Source organism: Anas platyrhynchos, chromosome 1, assembly GCF_047663525.1.
Source record: "Anas platyrhynchos isolate ZD024472 breed Pekin duck chromosome 1, IASCAAS_PekinDuck_T2T, whole genome shotgun sequence".
In the NCBI taxonomy this organism is placed as follows: domain Eukaryota; kingdom Metazoa; phylum Chordata; class Aves; order Anseriformes; family Anatidae; genus Anas; species Anas platyrhynchos.
The window spans coordinates 37,142,689-37,155,327 of record NC_092587.1 but is presented as its reverse complement, the minus strand read 5'-3'; the positions used below and the strand labels follow the sequence as shown (position 1 = coordinate 37,155,327).

The window sequence follows — 12,639 nt, the reverse complement described above, 5'->3', positions numbered from 1 at the left end:
TTCCCCCTGCAGGAGTACTTAAGGACGAAAACTAATCCTGATATTGATTTTACTAGTGCTGTGGGGGCTGTTGTCCCCCCAGGTGTCCTTCCCCTCTGGCAAAGCACTGGGGCTGAGGCAGCCACTGAGGCTGGGCGAGGAAGACAGTGGCGTTTCCCCAGCCTCATTATTTTTTTGTTCTGTATTGTTACGTAAAAGAGTAATGAGCAGCTCTGTCCCTATCCATTGGGATAAACTAGCACTGTTAAAAAAAGTGGACCAGATCAAGCTGTATTGTTGTCACCTAGATTAAATTTTATTCGAACAGCATTAAAAATGCTGCCCTGATGCATAAAGGAGGACTAAGGTGATGGAGCTTTCAAACACAAAGGAGAAGCAAAAAGAGAAGCCCATGGTGTTATTTCCAACAAGTGAAAGAAATTTAAACAAACAAACAAAAAAGAAAATAGCAACATCAGGCTAGCTAAATAAGCAGACAACAATTGTACTCAGCAACAGGCTCTCTACCTGGGTTTGTCTCTGATCCCCCAGAGGTAAACAGCTCATCCGTGGAGTAAAACATGGGCAGGTAACAGCCACAGCTGGCAGTCTGGCTCTTCCACCTTTATGGATCAGGGCAGATTCTGCCCTACATGCTGGAGTGAAGTACTTCCAATGCTGTAAATGTCAGGGTGTCTCACGCTTCTTTAGTTCTGGATAAATATACCAGTGGCCATAGGTCAGAAGAGTACAAATGTGTCTATATGAAATTTTAAATAAGGCAATTTAGTAACAAAAGTAATGTCAGTGAAAATGGTTCAAAGTTTTCTGCTGAGACTACATATGTAAGTCATCAAAGACTGCACCATTACACCTTCACTCACACACTCCTGCAGTCTTGAAGTCCCTCTAGGCTGTGAAAGGGAAAAGACAAAAGTCAGAATAAGAAGTCTTTGAAGCCAAATATAATAATTCATATTCAATTTTAACTTGAATTTGGCCAGAAAGAAGCCACCAGAGTGAGGCGTCTGTAATGGTTTTGCAAACAGTGACTAGATCAAGCACTTTTTAGATCATGAATAAACCATGGCCAATAAATCACTACGAACCTGTTAGATGCATCATGAATCCCTGAGGAAACAGGATTATCTTCAGAGGATAACATTCAGGTTAAGAGAGCACAAGCAAGATTTGTCTTTAGTTTGCTTAGAATTTATTAGGTTACCTCTGTAAATCTTGATAACTTTCCCTGTCCAAATGTGCTTTGCACAAGAATGTATAGAAGAGTAGGCAGTGGAGGTCAGCTCAAGGGTCTGCCTGGCAAATGTCACACCTGTGGAAGTGGCCATCAGCTCAAACCTGCCCTAGAGTGTGGAAATGGGGAAAGCACAGAGGAAGCTCACTTAGCCCCTTTCCTTTTTCCACACCACGGATGTTCATAGGCCCCTTCTGTGACCCTCGATTTTCCAGACTGAAGAGGTTCTGGTGGCTTCCACTGGGCCACCCTGCATCCCTGCTTGATGCTTCCAGTCATCCTCCTTTTATTTATTTTATTTATTTTGAAGTGGCATTACCTGAGGTGCACACACACACTGTGGATTAATACACTGACAAATGGTGTGTGCCATTTTGTGCTTTACACTTTTCTTAAGAAACCTTAGCATTCAATTTGACTTTTAACAGCTCCTGAGCATTGACAAAAGTTTTCAGAGAACTTTCCATAATGATGTCAATGCTTTCATGAGCAATAGCAGTTAAGAGCAGTTAAGTCCTCTCATCTTGTACATCTTTGTTCGTCCTAAAAATGCATTGCTTGGTGCTGATCAGCTTTTTTTTTTTTTTAATTGCTTATCAGCGTTTTTGCTCATTACCCTGTTACTCAGCACCACAAAATATTTTTACAGCTCTCTGAAGTCAGCTTCCAGCTTGAGTATCCTGAGTAATTTTGTGTCATCTGCAACTTTTGCCACCCACTATTCCCTCCCATCTTCCAGACCATTCTGCATTTCACAGACAGTGTGAGTGCTGGCAAACATCTATAGGGCCTCGCTGCCTTTCCTTTAGCCATCCTTCCTCCTGCCCCAGCATCTGAGTGGGGCAACATCTGGCTTTGATTTTTCAGGCAGCTTTGGAAATCCCAGCAGCTCTGTTCAAACTGTGCATGGTAAAGACAGCTCAGACACACACCTCTAAACAGGGGGGAGCTTGGGGCCAGCCGGCCCAGCATGCAGCCAGGCAAGGCCAGGAGAAGCTGACTTTTGCTCCAGCCACCTAGATACAAACGCACACAGACACATGTGCACACTGGTAAATGAAGGGTGCAGAGGCGTTGCTCTGCTTTTGAACAGAGAGCTTGAACACTGAAAAAATACCGTATTTGAAGTGCTGGGCTGAATGTTGAACCAGCAGCTTTGCCTGAGTCAGCACTGCAGGATCAAGCCTTTTGTGCACAGCTAAGCAGTTTCTTCCGGCTGCAAATCAATTTTGCTCACCTTTCGGCATGAAGCGATGATTTCTATTCCTCGTTCTCAGGGCCAGGGAGGAGATTCAGGCTTTTATATTTTAATTCTTCTTTTTGACTCGGTGCTGGCCTGTTGCTGAGGAATATTCCTGTAAAAATGAGAACTTAGAGTTTGCGCTAGCAACACCTCTCTTGCTTGCATCTCACTTTGTGAAAAGCAAACTTTCTCTGCAATACGTGGGGAGAAACCTGTCTAAAAAACAGGAAGTGCCCTCAGGCTGCTGCTCCGTGCTTGCTCGTCTCACCAGGTCCTCACGACTGTGAGGCACTGAAGATCAGCTCTATTCTACCTGGCACAAGATTTTGCCTAACAGTTTGTGTCCAATCTATTTCTCAAATCAGTTAAATTGTAAGTGCACATTTCACGAAGTTGTTGTCTTTGCATGATGGCAACAGAGGAGGCCTAGGGCTGCCTGGGGTTCCCCATGTCAGGTGCTGTACAAAAACAGACTTGGTTATGTCCTGCCCCTAAGGTCTGCAGGAGAGGAGATCCATGAGAGGGAAAGGTGCAAGGTGGCAGGCTGCCCCCAGAGCGGCCTGAGCCTCGTCCTGGCGGGTAGTGGTTCTTACAATGCAGCATAAAGCAAAGCTGCCCTCATGGATGTCAGCACGCAAAAAGCTGGAGATCTTCTCTTGATTTAACGTGGTGTTAGCATATCCCTGGTGGGATATGTCCTGCCCACGGCCCAGGCGGAGGTCTCCACACAGACAGATGCTGGGGATGAGAACGTTGCTGTTTTCAGGGCTGTAAGAGCTCTGTGGACACGCTTGGTCTCAGCTGGATGGGGAGCAGCCCTCTGTGGGTGTCTTGGGATAAACACAGACAGCCCTTGTGTGCAGGGCTGGAAGACAGGTGGCAGTGGGCGGTGGTGATAAACTCCCTGTAGTTTGCCTTCCCTTTTGGTGCGTGCACAGATGCTTTCTCTGTAATGATGCTCTTTGGGCCTCGTTTGCTGAGCTTCTCAGTGCCTTCATGTCCCCTGACGTCAGCGCTTGGTATCCCTGGCAAACCAAGCCAGACATGAGATTTCGGCTGTCTTACCAGTGATGGTAAATATTCCTTTACTTCAGCACGAGGAAAATTCTACTCCTGTCATCCACCTTTCTGCACCAACCTGCACTGAGCACTGTACACCAAGACAAAAGCTTGATTGCCTTGTGGGGCACACAGGCGGCTCTTACCCATGTGGGGTGCAGGTCTGCTCTGGTACTGCCTTTTCCTTCAGGGAGCAAACATCATTTCTGGAGGCCTCTGTTCAGGTTTTGCTTCATGCTCCCATTTTGAAAAAGGAGTTAGAAGTGCTGTCTTCAGCCACAGGCAGAGAATTGAAAGCAGGAGCTGAAACATTGACTGAAGATGGGGTTGTACTGATAGGCAACCGAAAGCAGGCCTCTGGACAGATGGTGCCAATTGATTTAACTGCAGCTGCGGGGCCTAACAGGGGAGTAAATGCAGGTGTAAACCTAATGGGATCCCTGCCCTAGTTAAGTCAACTTCTAATTTAACTTACCAGCAGTAATAATTGGTAATAAATTCCAGTTAAACCAGTGACAGAAAATACAAATTGTTTTATTAGGCTTTGGAAGAAAAAGTGGTAGAGCTGTGAACCTTAAAAATGTGCTTTAAATATATATACCTATATATACACATATATATACACATCTAGAATTAGTTAAATACAGACCATAAACAAATATAACATAGATATCATGCATATAATATACAGCAGCCATATGTTGCCATTATCATATTATCAATATGTACTGATATGTAGAGGTGGGTTTTATTTATATTGATTTAAACATACATAACAGTCTATAAAAAAAACACAAGTGAAAGCAACATTGCTATTGCAAAGTACATGGATGAAAAAAGATGAGGAAGCCTCATGGAGAAGAGGGGAAAATGTGTGAAAGGGGAGGAGGGAGGAAAAGCAAATGCTTGGGCCAGCTCCTTGCTCTTCTGCCCCTCTCACAGCTGCCTGTGTTTTGGTGCATCCTTGGAGATCTGAGGTTGGCGGGTGTCCCGAGTCCCAGAGGTGCGGTGCCTTGATGGTGAGCTGGGTTTAGTGCAGGTGCTAGAAGGGGATTCAGTGCTGCAGGACCAGAGTTTCCTCCCCTCTTGCTGCAGTCCCAATGCCAGGAGGCCAGGGAGCAGAGAGGTGTGTCCTTGTCTCTCCTGCAACCACCTCCTCCATACAAAGACCTCCCCCCAGCATGGTACGGGATCACAAAATCACTCTGTATCACACAGGGATGTGTCTGCACGAGGGTACAAACTGTTTTGTGGCAAACCAGCAAGCTCACCCTGAAAAACATTTGAAATCCTGATTCATTTATTCACAACTCATCCAAGAGCAAATTTGTTACCCTTGGCTGAAGGTTGTGTGTTGGCAGCTTCCTAAATCTAGCACAGGTTGGCCAGCCACAAGCTCTCGCATTTGCTTGTCTCAAGCCTTTCAGCAGAACCCCCCTCAGAACAGCAACAACAACTTTCTGTAAAGAGCTTTTGCTCTTTGGGAGCTGCTGAGCAGTGGGAATTGCTGCAGTAGCCATGAAGCCAGGGAGGCCCAGCACTTCTTGGTGCCAAACTCTCAGATTCAAGGAATTGAAAGGATTTTTGCTTTCAGGCAACTTTGCCCTCCTATGCACATCGCTTTTTTTTTTTTTTCTCTTTCTCTCTCTCTCTAAGCCTGTGTTCATGCAAGAAAGCTTTCTGAATTACTGAGAAAATCACACAAATAGAGTAAACTGGGTGAAAACACCACCTGCTTGCTGTGTTGTTGGCTTTGGCATTTACATGCTACAGCTGCCAAGCAGTGAGACTTATCAGCCAGGGACTTAGCACAGAGTAAGGGAAAAAAAATAAATAAAAAAAAATGATTGCTTTGGCTTATGGCACTTCCATAACAGGACTGCAAGTTGTCAGTGAAAAGCAACTGCTGAGAGCAGAGGATGGCTCCTGCATGGAGCATGCCAGTCTCCTGCGCACAAACCCCCTGCTTTATGATTTCAGGGCACAGCTGGAGTGCTACGGGCTGTCTTGTTGCTTGTTTCTTCCCCAGCCCCTCATAATGACAGGCAACTGTGGTAAAGACTGGGAAAATAATTATCATTATTATTAATGTGCAGATTTTGATAGCATCTGAAGTGAATCAAATGGCCACGTGTCCAACCGCACTCATCCTGAGCAAGTGTATTTCAAAGGATGATACATTATCCACAGCATATCGCAGCATCAGCTTTGATCTGCAACCACCACCATTACCACTTAAAAAAGGAATCTATTGAAGAAGATGAAACAGAAACTTCTCCCTGCCTCACTGCAACGTGTTGTGGGCTGGGAGAAGTATAATGCGGGAGTATAATGCTCAGCTGCTGGATACCTGCCTGACAAACTGGGTGTTGGATAAAATGCCCCAGGCCATTGTATCAACAGCAGTTCTACCAAAGCCTGGTGTCCAGCTTTCTTCACCCTGGTATCGAACAGAAAGTGAGTGCACTGATCTTGTCTTGTATGGGTCTGATAGGGTTTCTCTTCTCTCCCAAGTCCCCCTGGCTTAAACTGATGGGATCTCATCAGAGCAAGGTGCGGGGCAGAGAAGGGTTGGATGCTTTCCCAGCTCACCAGCAAATGCAGCCAGGCTTGCATGAAGAGGTCATCATTTGCTGATGGATACAGATTGGAAGGAAATTAGCTCCTGGCGAAGTAAGGACTGATCAGGATTGAAGAGTCAGAGAAAAATCTCATCAGTAAAATGTACTCAGCTGACACTCAGGCAATGCAACTTGCCAACGTCACTGATCACAGTGGGGTCTGAAGAGTGGAAAACCAGCATTTAGTCAATAAGTAGTGGTAATGATAAATAATTTATTGTTCTTAATTCCAAAGCAAAATCTTCTCTATCTGTGGAGTGATGTGCTGGCACATCATAAGCAACCACAGCATTTTCTCAGTAAACCAGAGGGACTGATCTGGGTTTTCTTATCCCTCTCTTTATCTGTAACTGTTTAGCACATTTTCAGAAACTTCCACTCCTACAATGTGTTGTAGATTTCTGTAAATTCAACATTTGCCTTGCAGACCACTCAGTCGCCTACTGCCAGCATCTGAGGAAACCACATCCCACAGTCCACCCCTGTGGCTTCTCATACCAGCCAGTTTTAAAGTACACCTTCATGTTTCTGACTGGTTTGTCAGGTGTGCGGCTCTTCTCAAGGCTTTGAGGTGTGCTAGGCGGGGTTTGCAAAAGGATGTCACGCAGAGAACCTTACAAGTACTTGGATGCTGTCTTGCAGTGATTTTGATGGGGTTTCTGTTTCATAAAAATATCCTGTCAGACATGAATGACTTGTCAGGATTTCCTCTGCCACCTTCCAGTGAGACTTGTTCTCTGTAGACGGACAGGCCAAATGATTTCCATCCATAGTGTTCTCTTTTGATGATAAATTGGAACTCTATTTAAAGGAAATTTTTCAGAAAAAAGAAATCTTTTCTTTGAACGTTGTTGCTTTTCTTTGAAACAGTGATGCTAGAAACCCTCCAGATTTTCAGCAGCTGCTGAAAAACAACTAGTTTGTAAGCATTTTAAGTGTAGGGAGTTTTTCATGAAAAGGCAATGTTTCCTATGGAAAATTCTGATGAAAACGACACTCGGTTTACAGCCAAAACCTTCTGCAGAAACTCTCTCTTTCCAGTCCAGCACGATGTGAGTATTCCCCATCCAGGAGCATGCATTAGGAAACGACAGCCAGGGCTCCACAGAAGTACAATCTTTACAAAGAATTATTCAAGGTAAAGTCCTAGTGCAGACCTGATGGTTTGTGTTTTTCCCATGAGTAGCAGTTTCACAAAACGACACTCATGACTTCAACAGACCACCTCACCTTCTCCAAGGCTCTTCTGTAGTTGGCCGAATGGAGTTATCCGCGTTATCAGATCACTCCCATCAGGCCAATAGAAGGACTTCATCCCTGGTGCATTCAATAGTCAGGCCTCTCTCCAGGCCTTTTTTTTCCTTTCCTTTTTTTTTTTTTTTTTTTTTTAAATCTTCAGTTAATAACCAATTAACGTGCATAAACAGAAATGAACTTCTGCAAAAATATATTGTGGCATTTCTTTTACTTCTTTATTATGCATTACTGCAAAGCAAGTTGCATGCATTTTCTCTCAAAAATTAATTTGAGATTAATGTCACATGTTGCTCATATTTAATAACAATGCACTCCTTGCCAGCCAGCTGTGTCCAGCTCAGCAAACTTCCAAATTGCTGCCATAAATTAACGGGATGGTAGAATGTGTTTTACAGCTTACAACATGAAGATATTTCTCTAGGCATTTCTTGGCATGACTTGTGTTTCTCATGGAAAAACACAATATGTGGAAAATAATGAAGAAATCAGGATTCAATTAATAATGAATTTTTAAAAATGCCACTGCTAATATGCATACGAACAGTATTATTAAGGTCTGGTAGGATCAAAAGGAGACCTGCCTCCCCAGAAATGCTCCCAGCTCTGGGACTGCCAGGGAGTTAATAGTCTATAATATAACCTATTCATGCTCCTAGATTAGTCTGTCAAAGACAATTAATCAAAAGACAAAAAGCTTTTTCTTCTCAAAATAGAAATGTATACACGGTTAATTTGGTGGTGGGTATTACTGAAATCTTGCAGTTTTCTTCATAGATTTTGCTGAAGTAGGACTGGGAGAAAAGGCCTGTCCAGGGAAATCCACAAGGCATGGAAGAAGGAACAAGAAATATGCTTCTGTTTTCATGAATTTATTTAAGGACACATACTTCCATTCAGTAAAAAAGGTGATATTTAGAGGTTGCACTTTTTAATGCACTTTTAGTCCTTTGGAATATGTTTTACAAATGCCTTTCCAATAGACAGGCAGAGCTATATTCTGCCATCAGTCAAACATGTGTAATCTCATTGACTTTAATGGCACTGTATCAGCACCACTGAGGGCAGAGTTGTGCACCGTTCACGGATCTCATCTTTGAAGATAATTGAAAACATCTCTGAATAGAAGGACACGGGATTTTCCATTAGGATTTTTTTTTTAATCATTATGCAAAATATTAATTTATAGCGTGTCGTTGGTTCTGTTATTGCTTCCTTTTTTTTTTTTTTTTTTTTTTTTTATGCTAAGCAAATTTATAGGGACTCTTAATTAAGAGGGACCAGAATGGAGCGAATTTCATAGGAAGAAATAACTGAGATCCTTATTCCTTTTGGTGTTGTCTCAGATGGCATTTCCTCGTTGCTGGTTTACCTACAATGGGCAGAGTTTGATGTCGCTCTTTTTGAAAAGACCACATAAACGTTTATGCTACAGTTATTTGAACACATTTACTCCTAATCACACCTGATTCATTGAACTGTAAAAGACCCAAAAAGGTGAGGGGCCAGGCTGTGGGAGGGTGCAGCAGGGCTGTGCTCTCCTGGCACATCCTTCCCTGATGCTGAAACTGCTGTCACACCTGCCTCAAGGTCCCCAGTAAGGTGGCAGTGCCCAGTGTGTGGCCTTAAGCTGGAGGTGGTGGCTGCTGCATGTCTCACCGCAGTTCTGTCCCCCAGCACCAGCGGCACCGCGTCTACCATGTCTTGCCACCATATCACGCTCCTGTAGGGAGGGAAACCTTGAAAACCTGCACTTGTTTTTCTGGTGGTGCAGTGAAAATGGATGTTGAAATGTCAAAAGTGCCCTTGGGCTGAAAATCACAGATCGTGACTCTGTGGCAGAGAAGTTGGGCTATGACTGTTGATGAGGCAAGTGCCAGTTTCTAGAACTGACACACACACAGATAAACTATGTGACCGGAGCATGCTTTTGCTGATTATTTTACATTTAGTTACAGTCTCAGAAGTTTATGCTCTTTGAGGGTTTTCTGGGGGAAGAGAAGACTTTAATAGAGGGTTTAATGCTGCCAAACTTTTAAGTGAACTTTCTCCTTTCCAAAGGTGCTGCATTCCCACTGGCTTAACGTTGTTTTTTTTTTTTTTTTTTTTTTTGCTGGATCTTTGGAGACAGACAGTCTATCTGCCTCTGAATACCTCTCACTGCCATGCAAAGCCATTCAACATGCAGTAAAACCTCCTCCCCCCCGAATCTCTCCCTTGCCTTTTTCACCCAGCAGGGAAGCACAATGAGAGAGACTTGGAGACAATACAAAATTCTAGTCGCAGCCTTTGTTTCTTATTACATTCGTCCTTCCCAGAAACGCGAGTGGCAGCTTGCCATGAATTAGGTCTGCTCAATAATTCAGCCCCCTTGTAAGCAGAAGACAGTCGTCAGGGCTGTGATGGATAACAGCCTCGTGTCAGATGTCAATGTTAGGTCTCCCCAGTCTATCACCAGCCTTTGCAGCCATTGATCACGTTATTCTACTTACCTGCCTACTGCCACTGGCAAATGATAAAGGGCTTGGCTTGCATTAAACTCTTAATTTGCTGGACTAGACCCTTCCTCAGTGGAGGCTTGCAGCGATGCACCACTTTGCTTGTCTTATTGCCCAAAGGCAAGGACTGTAAGGCAATGTAAGCGTGTTGGGTCAAGCTTCCTCATCCTGGCTGGGGAAAATGCAACTCCCTTGCAAAGGCAAACAGAAATTCAGCCACAGCTGAACAAAGCTCTTGCAGTTTTGATATGGACAAAGCTGCTGAATTTCCTGAAAATACCACTGTGTATACAAGATTCACAATTGTTCTCCAGTGCTCTTCAAGGTCCATATCACTAGTCACAGCATTTACTAAGTCAGGTTTCCTAGTTTGGAAAAGTTTTTTGGACCATGAAATTACAAGTAACTGGCTTAAATCTTATTTGGGTCTTCGGTATCTTAAACAACCGTGCTTTATTATGTGTGGAAGAGGGCCACAGACATGCAATACCAGACCCCCATCAGTGGTGCCTTCTTCCTGGGTTTGGGAAGACCCCAGTGAGTTTGCTTGCTAACAACTTGTTGGCTACAATGGTTTCTTTCTGGCTCACAAGTGTGCTATACCTCATCCTTGAGTGCCTTGAAGATCTCTCGCTGTGGGTTACCTGCCCATAAATCACTGCTGTGTAACTAGTTGACAAAGGATAGTTTTGTACATCTCCAAAACTGAAGAACAAAAGCGTTTAGTGACTTTTTGGGTTACAAAGACTTGTTCCTGGGACTTATATCTGATGAACGCTGTGGAAATTTCTCCGTTTTGTGTTTTATGTTACTCTTTCTTAGGCTTAAAGCTTTCCAGAACAGGAGTTGAACAGAAATCCTAAGAAGACTCATACATTTGGCTATTAGTCAGGCTACCTAGAAATCAGAGTTCTAGCTTGCATTTTCTTTGAGCTTTCAGCAATAATTTTAGTTATGTTGATGGTCAAAAGGTTGTTGAAATTTGTCATAGAAATAAATGAGTGAAAACAGAGAAAACACTTGGTAAGGCAGTGATTCATTCACTCGGTTGGTGAGGTGAATCAAACCCAGGCAATGCCCAGTCTTGCACAATAAGATCATCTGCATGCTTGTGTTTTTCTCCTTTTAATCAGAAGTATTATTCTGAACCCCAAAACCTTTCTAACAAAAGTTTCATCTACAGATATAGATTTCCATGAAGAGTTTTGGTTTCAATGAAACTGCATTTTCTGGTGAAAAACATTTGATTGAAAAGTTCCCTTTCATCTCTTGTTTTGACATCCTCTTAAAGCACTAGATGTGAATCAGAAAGAAAAAATTAAGCAAGCATTTTATATTATTTTTCATTTAAATAAAGTTAAGAAAAACTGTTGCATGTGACAGTAATTATGTATTTTATAGGTTTAGCATCATTTTGAATGACAAGTCATAGTTTGGTTATTTGAAATATATGTATTTTATATATATATATATATATATAATTTTCTTCACCTGGATGGTTGCTGATCAAAATTCTACTTTGCTTTCCTCCCTCTGAATTTTATATCAATGAAAACAAAACCAAACAGAGAATATTCTGAGAAGTTCTGGGAGAAAATGAAATTGAATGAGATATTGGGGTGGGGGATTTTGTGGGGTGTTTGTGTGTGTCAGTGGAGGAGACATTCCTGCACCCTTGGCTGTGTTACTTCATGCAGAGGGTACAAGGGGAAGTGTGATGGGACTCACACAGGTGCATCATCTTTCTAGACATTTTGGCATGCCACCAGGCACTTGCCTGCCTTGATAGAGTAGAGGGAGGAGAGGCATGTCCCCATGGCTTCCCTCAGGGCCTTCACAGTGCAGGCAGTGAACAGTGCTCACCTCGTGAATGAGTGCCATGGATTATTTCAGCCCAGTACAGGCTTATGGTGCTGAGGGATCCTCACTTCAACCAGCTACAAGGATTGACCCCACCAGCATCACTGGCTTTCAAGCTGCAGCCCACCTTTTGCCTATGGAGCTATCGGAAGTGGGTGGCAGCTGTTTCCCCGCGTGTAAACATGACTTGCAATAATTTCTGAAATAGAAAAAAGGGTGTAATGGTGAGGTTCTGTGGTGGCTGGCAAAAAAAACATAAACTTAGGGGTTGTCCACTAATCCCTCACCTTTATAAATGTGCTAAAATGTGTAGCTTGTCTCAAACTCACTGATTACATTCCAGATCTGATTCACTTTTTATCTTCTCTCTTGCGCTAGAGTTTTATCTAACTTTTAGTCAAAATCTTTCAGGAGTGTTACCATTCAACATATTCCTTATTCAAAAGGGGGTCATAACGTTACTCAGTTGTTTTTTTCTCATCAAAAATTTTTATTGGGACATATTTTTCCTAATATTTCCATGAAACAGCACTCAGTTGTGTGAATCAGTAGAATCAGGAAGAGGACATCCCAAGAATTATAGCTGTTATCTTCTGGCAATCCCTGGGCATGTCCTTCCATTGTGGTTTCCACTGTAGCTTGGGAAATTCCCCTTTTGGAGAGAAGCTGGGCGCAGATGTTTTCAGAAAATGCTGTCAGCACAACTCCTGCAGAGTTGCAGGAGGGAGGGAGGGAGCTGGGGGAACGTGATAGGGGCCCAGGGCACTTTTGGTAAAATAGTCACAACACAGAATTGCAATATCAGCAGTGAACCATTGTCAACTATGGGAGAAAAACTTTCCGTTTCCTACCAAAGGTTGCAACACTTAA

At 43.2% G+C, this 12,639-nt stretch overlaps 1 long non-coding RNA gene across 2 annotated transcripts; it reads right to left on the bottom strand.

Moving 5' to 3' along the window:
* Nucleotides 1-271: 271 nt before the first annotated feature.
* On the bottom strand, nucleotides 272-3,939 carry LOC106019319 (uncharacterized). 2 transcript variants are annotated; one of them, XR_002405338.4, is made up of 2 exons: nucleotides 2,472-3,939; nucleotides 272-893 (listed from the first exon to the last, which is right to left on the bottom strand). It is a non-coding gene; the product is annotated as an uncharacterized lncRNA (long non-coding RNA). The 2 variants fall into 2 exon arrangements; XR_002405339.4 differs by having other exon boundaries at nucleotides 272-692.
* Nucleotides 3,940-12,639: the final 8,700 nt, after the last annotated feature.